We start from the raw sequence: 7310 nt of genomic DNA on the forward strand, positions 1-7310 counted from the left end.
TTTAGCCAGTCATAGTTTGCTTCAAGCTTAGGCTGAGCAGGGAGGTTTTGCTCTGGGCGTCAAAGATTGAGCATTGTATACATATATATCAAATCGTCACAAAAAAATGATCTATATCAAGGCGCGCCATATATCAAAGATAAAAAGATATCTTGATGTTTAGATAAAAAAAAGATATTTTGGCCTACAATTTTATAGTACTTCCTCCGACGATCCATAATAAGTGTCCTTGAATAGGTCATTCCTTTCTTTTGAACTCTTATTAGGTAGCAAGGAGCAATTCAAGTATGTGCTCTAAGGTTCGCTCCGAGGAGGGACCAAAGAGGGGATAGATATGGTTCTTTCTTTTTACGGAAAATTATTCAAAACCACCGCATTTGAGGTACATATCTAGGAAATCCACTTTTTTTTAATTTTTTTCAAATTACAACCGTTTTTGTGGTTCGTTGTACTCCCGCAACTGATCTGCGAGTTGATTGTGTTTTGATGCAAAAAATGACAATTGGGACCCATAAGTCGGTGCCAGCTTGGCGGCACGCTGGACAAGGGGCCTGAACTCTGAACAAGCCGCCCTGTCCCTTTCTCTCCGTCGAAGCAAAGCCGCCCCCGATCGATCGCCCATGGATCCAAGCCCGCCACTGCCATTCGTGCTGCCTGCCTCCGCCCACCCCTCCATGCTCCGGTCCGGTCCGCGTCCTCCTCCGAACCGCCCGCCAAGAGTCAGTCCGCCGCCGCCGTCCTCCTCCCCCCTCGCGCCGCCGCAAGCCACCGGGCCGGCTACGCCAGCCCCGGCCCGCCCGTGTCCTGCAGGACGGCGAGGGCCGCCACAGGCCCACGCAGCTGGTCCTGCCTAGGAATGCTCTCTTGTGGCGGCGCCGTTCGTCAGATCCAAGGCTGCACGACCGGCGGAGGAGCGACGACGCGGGGGTGCTTCGGGCAGCAGCGGGCTCGGGAGAGGGCGCCGGTGGCTTCGCGAAGGAGAGGCAGACGTCCGGGCGCTGGTACGGACGCAGGGGAGGCTTCGGTCGGGCGGATGGGGAGCGGCGGCGCACTGCCAGGGTGTGGAATACGACCTCTCGCAGGGGCCATGGGGCGTGCACGGGGTTCATGCGTTGTAGTGTTAGGGTTTAGGGTGCGGAGCGATGCAGCGGGGTCGGGGAGGCCTGGAGGTCGACGGGGAGCGGCCGGAGTCGGGCTAGAGAGTTGGCCGGAATTGGAGAAGAAAAAAAGGGAGAGAGGAGGGCTCCAGGGTGGCGCCATGGTGGCACCGACAGGTGGGTCCCATTATCAGTTTTCGCATCAAAACGCAATCAAGTCGCACATCAGTGCGCAGGAGTACAATTGACCACAAAAGCGGTGGTAATTTGAATTTTTTTTAAAGGTGATTTTTCTAGATAAGTGCCTCAAATGTGGTGGTTTTGAATAATTTTCTCTTCTTTTTATTCTCTCACTATTACAAAGTTGTACAAAATCAACGACACTTATTATGGATCGGAGTAGTACCAATAATCGAGTTTCATTTCAGTTAAGAAAAATATCTGGACAGATACCCTATCATGATTTTTGATGCAAATCGTCGGAAGAGAATCACACAAATTATAACCAGGTACGGTGCTTGCATTTGCACGTCGCACGATTACAATTTATTTTTAAAATGTTGAGTTGTAAGTTGTCAGTATCTCACGACAGAAAAGATTGTGTAGCTGTAACTGAGGCTCTAATGTGCAGCGCGCAGAAGGTCTTGCAACTGGATTGGGAATAATAGTTGCATGTTATTGTTGCTGGAAAGAGTATCCTTTCAAGTTTTCATCGTAAAGATCATACTGCCACAAGCCCACAAGGAGTCAGGCTACTTTCCGCTGGTGAAGGGAAGCTAGCCACGCCGGCAGGCAGCAGGTTCAGCATCGTGGACGATCACGGCGAGGACGAGGACGACCTCGAGACCGCCAAGTTATCCGCGGCAGTACAAAGACCATGGAGCAAGATAGGGAGGCAACGGACTCTCGGATCAGGACGGTTGCACTCTTTTTTACATCTATTACAATATATATTGCAATCGGTGGTGATGGGTGGGCGTCGTTGGTCGGTGTTGGTCGGTCAATTTCGTTAAAATTACAATCAATATGCCATTCTTCCTTATTTTCTTTCCCTCCCGCCTTATTCACGATTTCAGTAGCAGAAATTTTACGGTTTAGATTTACCGAAAGTTATCGTACGGTCCAAATTTGTCACAACATAATACGAACAATCCTAAAATAAATCAATCTCCTTAGCATGAAATCCAAAATTCTTCGTATCCATCTCAGTATGAAAATCAATCCGAACCCAAACAAAAAATCTCGGTATCAATCTCAGTATGGAAATCAATCCAATCGAAAAATCAATGTCCAGACTTTGCCTCCACCGGCTCGTGCTTGATACACTTTCCGTTGTTCCGTAGCATCGCACGGGTTCTTTTGCTAGTATAAGTACACCCGAGCAGGTGTATCGTTGATTTATGAGTAAATTTCATAAAAACACTGTTTTTGAGGCATTCGTATCGTTGTACCACAATTAACGAAAAATCATCCGCAGAACCACACCTTTTGAGTCAATTTGTTTCGGTCAGCCCGAAACCGGATGTGTAAGATGTTCTACTTAAATCCTTACCGGTGGGCCCCGCTTGTCGGAGACCACGTTGGTTCTGAAAACTTACGGGAGCGAGAAGGAGGGGGGGCGGGGGGGGGGGCTTAATCGTGGGCTAACGGATCAGGTCTGATTGGAGCCGACGTGACGTGGGCCCACCTATAAGAAATCAAGCAAAATCACCAAACCACTCTCTTTCGGGCTAACCGAGACAACTTCACTCAAATGATGTGGTTTTGCGGACAGTTTTCCATTAGTTGTGCTTCAGTGACACGACTGTCCCAAAAAAAAGGATTTTGTGAAATTTACTCTAAATTTAAAGAAAGATTGTGTGTTGATTTAAAGAAACAAAGCTTAGAAAAGCTAAAAAGCGAATCTGTTTCAAGATGGCACCATTCAGAGACCGACCTTGATCATTTTTCGTTGAAAGCTTGCACCAGGAGGAAAAGTGGAAAACGCTTGCGGCAAAAGAAAAGTAAGAACGGAAAGGAGACGCTGAGACGGCATAAATGGAGACATAATTGAACTCTGTACGGCCTTATTCGGTTAGGCTCAGCCTGGTCGGAATTGCAGCCCAATTACCGTGGATCAGCCCAATCAGGGATTCGTTCTGGCCCCATCCAAATGAGGGAAAAAGAACATCTATATTCACTGTCACGGATCATCATGTTATTTGCGGGTGTTAGGCTTAGTTTGGTATTGTTGAACTGTATTGTATTGTGTTGAATTTATTTTATACTCATTTCGTCTTATATTAAGTGACTCAAATTTGATCAAATATGGATATATTTATATCAAAAAATCGTTTAGATACATGTAATATTTTATCATTTAATATGGGACGGAGCAGTAATTTGCTGTCACAAATTACACAGGAAGCAATCAAAAGTTGCTTAATCAAACAAAAAATAGGGATAAGTTGGTTGAAAAGGCTGAACTATCATGATTCACCACAACACCAAACTCACCTTTAAACGTTCACCCATGACTGCTGAGAGATCCGGGCTTTTGCCTCCACCCGTCAGAGATGATGACTATGGATGATTTTATAAAAAAAAGAGAATAATATTTTTTTAAACCACATTTTTGTGTCTAAGTTTTCACATAACCACAATTATTGTTAATTGGTTCGTAGAGAATCACCATTTTTTGGACGTATGTCCTCACAGAACACAAATCTTAGTAGATTAGTTTATTTGGCACGGTTACTGACATGCCGATTAGCCCGTATTTTTACTAGTATTTCTTAATTTGCAGTTGCGTCTGTGGTAGGACGATAAGCTCGTACGTCTCCCAGCCCTCGTACTCAAGGAACCACCGGCCCCACCCACACACACGCACAGCGGCGGCAACCCTCTGCCCCTCTTTCTCCGGCCGCCGCAACGGCACCGGCGGCGGCGAGCTCCTCCTCATTGGCAGCCCCTGCAGAGCATGGCTAGCGTGCTCGTAGCAGGCTCCAGTTGGCGTGCTTGCCGCCTTTCCGACGCCACCGGTTCAGGAGGGACCTTGCACCTACCCCTTCGGTTCGACCGGCCTCGTCGCGCCGGTATAAACGGCCAAGTTAACTCGAGATCCAATCGTCGCCCCATTCCCCCTATCCATCACCGCCGCCACCCTCCTTCCCTGCGCGTGCAACCTCCGCCCGCATCCCCCTCCGCTGGCCAAGATCCATGGACGGCCCGCCACCGCGCGCCGCCATGGACTCTGGATCGGCCGCCACCGCCATGGAGCATAAACGGCTGCCGCCGCGTTACCACCGGGAGTCACTAGTCACGACCTGCCTTGCCCTCCCCCTTTACTCATCCTGATCTGGACCAAGCCGACGAGCGTCTCTTCCACTTCCCCGCCACAAACATTGAGCCTGCAAAAATCATTCTATTTTTTTTTTAGAATCACGACATGAAGATATCATGCGTCCTCTGTTTTCTATGTAGCCGTCGCCAGCATGGCCACGAGCGGGACAAAGCCGATAGAAGATCTCAAAAGGTAAGCACAGTGGAGGCAGGGCGTACTGCTGAAGATATTTCTCCGGTTTCTGAACTGCCCCATCATAGTGCATTTGTTGGTGTCTGTCTGCAGGTGCAGACTGCGTTGGCATTCGATCATTCATCAATTCCTGCAGCCAAATAATTTCTGATTTTATGGTACACATATTTGGACCCGTTACAAACTTCTTTGGCTCTACTCCACCATCAATTAAGAATTATCGGTGAGTTCTCTTTCTTGTAGTTGTAAGTAATTCTGATGTTCATCCGACCTGCTATCGGTAAATTAAAAGCATGGTCTAGAACATTTCACTCCAGCATCTGTTCTATTATTATGTAACTTTCTTATGCTACAGTTTGATAGGTAAATTAAAATTTCCAATCTTTCATTGGCGTTGTATGCCTTTTGACGCATATAATGTTTTTGGTGTTCATGTTTAGAATTTCGTACAAGCTTAGTGAGATGATAAGAAATTGAAGTGAAATTTCTTATGCTTTTAGAACTGTCAGATTTGCTCTACTGTGCTTGTATGTGTAAAGTACTAAAGTCAGATGGATACTTATTTTGTGAACTCTTTTTTTCCTTTGCTATACATGAGCAGGAACTCCATTTGTTCTTTTGTGCACATCATTATTTTGTTTCTCAAATATATGTTCAGTTTTTATCTATTAGGCATGCTCGATATATATCTGATTGTCAAACAATGCATATTCTATATATGTCTTACTAATATATGTTCCGAAATCATGTCAATATGACATTTTGAGCATGACCATGATCTCTCCAGGTGGCAATATTGTAGCATGAGCTCGAGTTGGTATTATGGATGCTATTGAGAGCGAGAAATATGATGTCAATGGCACAGAAAAGGGTCCTTATTTTGGGAGACAAGGCCTTTCCAAAATTTTCCCATGGTCAGATCATTTCCAAAGATTACCGGGTTACCATACATTAAGGTATGAGGAGATTTCCAAGGTACCTTCAGATTTGTGCCCTTTCAATGATTTTGTTCATCAAATTGCTTCTTTTAAATTCCCGTTATGTTCTGCATGATAAAAGCCAAAAATCAATATTTCAATAGGTAGAGTTTGTACGTTTAATTGTTTCATACGCCAATGAGCGTATCCTTGCAGTGGTCCTTTCTTGTGTGGGCAAAAGTGCTATGTAAAACAAATCCCGTTGATCTAGATCCATCCAGGACCACCGGTCAGTTCCTCATTTAAAGCTGATAGGATGTATTTCTCGTCTTGCTTGAATCACTCCGTATGAGAACACAAAACAACAGATCTCAACAATTATACGTCAGTATGGCAGCAAGGAAACATATGCATGAGCAACACCAATCAATAACCTCATCTCCTAAGTCTCCCTATCCCTATGTATACAGGTATTGCAAGTGGCCTTTTTATATTCTGAAATATGTCTGATGTCGTCTCAAATAATTGTGATCCCAATGCCCACCTGGAAAGAGTGTTACACAGAAATCATGTGCCGACATGTTTTCATAAGCAGTTATATTTTGGAAGAAATAGCTCATAAGAAGTATGTGTTAATTTTCAGGTCTGTTTCTCAGGTGAACTGAACTCGAATATGGCTATAGTTCGTCAATTTTGATGCTTCTATAGTCATTAGCTATGATACTCATTTTTCGAGGTCTAATCATCTTATCAGTTACTCACTTTTGGCCCATAGACTGCTGGTCCTATGATTTGTTGTCCATCTTTTGGAGGGAGAAAATATATGTTGTTTACTACAATGGGTTTTAGAATGGAGGTGCAGCGGTGCATGTCAGATTTGTCCAATGATTCGTTTCCCTTTGCAGTCTTTTTTATGGATGAGGAATAGTTATTCTATTTCGCTTGTTGCACGGATTGTAACAGTTATGGTTGACATTTTCACTTCCACTGCTGATTAGGGATAAATGTTGACATTGTCTGTTCATAATGTGTTCATAATGACATACTCCCTCCATTTCACAAAGGTTGGCGTATCTTGTTTCGTTAAGACAAGGTTTTGACCGATGAAAACTCTATTGATATGTGTTTTTTCATACATGAAATTTATATCAATGGATTCGTCTTTAAAAGTACTTGCTAATGATCATGGTTTCATATCATATAACTTACATATTAATAAATTAATTTTTGGTCAAAGGCTTGTCTTAACGAAACAAAATACGCCAACCTTTGTGAAATGGAGGGAGTATTTATTTATAATGACATATTATTATAGTTTAGTCGCATGTCTTCATGTGTTCATAATGACATATTATTATAATATCAGAAGAACAGTTATGTCTTGTCTTCATGTGCTCATAATGACATATTATTATATTTTAGTCGTATTTTGTTTTTCCTTGCAACGCACGGGCACTCAACTAATCTTTTGACACATTTGACTTATGCGGACCGCATGTCAAGAAAAATGTGTTAGCCGGGTCCGGTCTGGATCTGACGTGTCAAATGATATTTGTTTCCCGTGGTAACATGAGCAACTAACTACAGCTACCAAGAGCTAACGTTTGTGTACTGGATTGTCCATCATGTATGTTGGCAGGACATAGTTTCTTGGTTGCTAAACCGATTTTTTTGTTCTGTTCACCAAAACATACTGATGCGCCACAGCATACCCAGAAAAACTGTACACTAAGTTTTGATCAAATCAATACTAGGTAACAAAAAAACGTGGAAATGGAAAGC

At 43.9% G+C, this 7310-nt stretch overlaps 1 long non-coding RNA gene across 1 annotated transcript; it reads left to right on the forward strand.

The window, feature by feature from the left end:
- The first annotated feature begins 1001 nt into the window (after positions 1-1001).
- Positions 1002-2118, forward strand: LOC112269983. The gene is made up of 2 exons (XR_002962260.1): positions 1002-1606; positions 1729-2118. It is a non-coding gene; the product is annotated as an uncharacterized LOC112269983 (long non-coding RNA).
- Positions 2119-7310: the final 5192 nt, after the last annotated feature.

The sequence above is a fragment of the Brachypodium distachyon genome, chromosome 1 (assembly GCF_000005505.3).
Source record: "Brachypodium distachyon strain Bd21 chromosome 1, Brachypodium_distachyon_v3.0, whole genome shotgun sequence".
NCBI lineage: Eukaryota > Viridiplantae > Streptophyta > Magnoliopsida > Poales > Poaceae > Brachypodium > Brachypodium distachyon.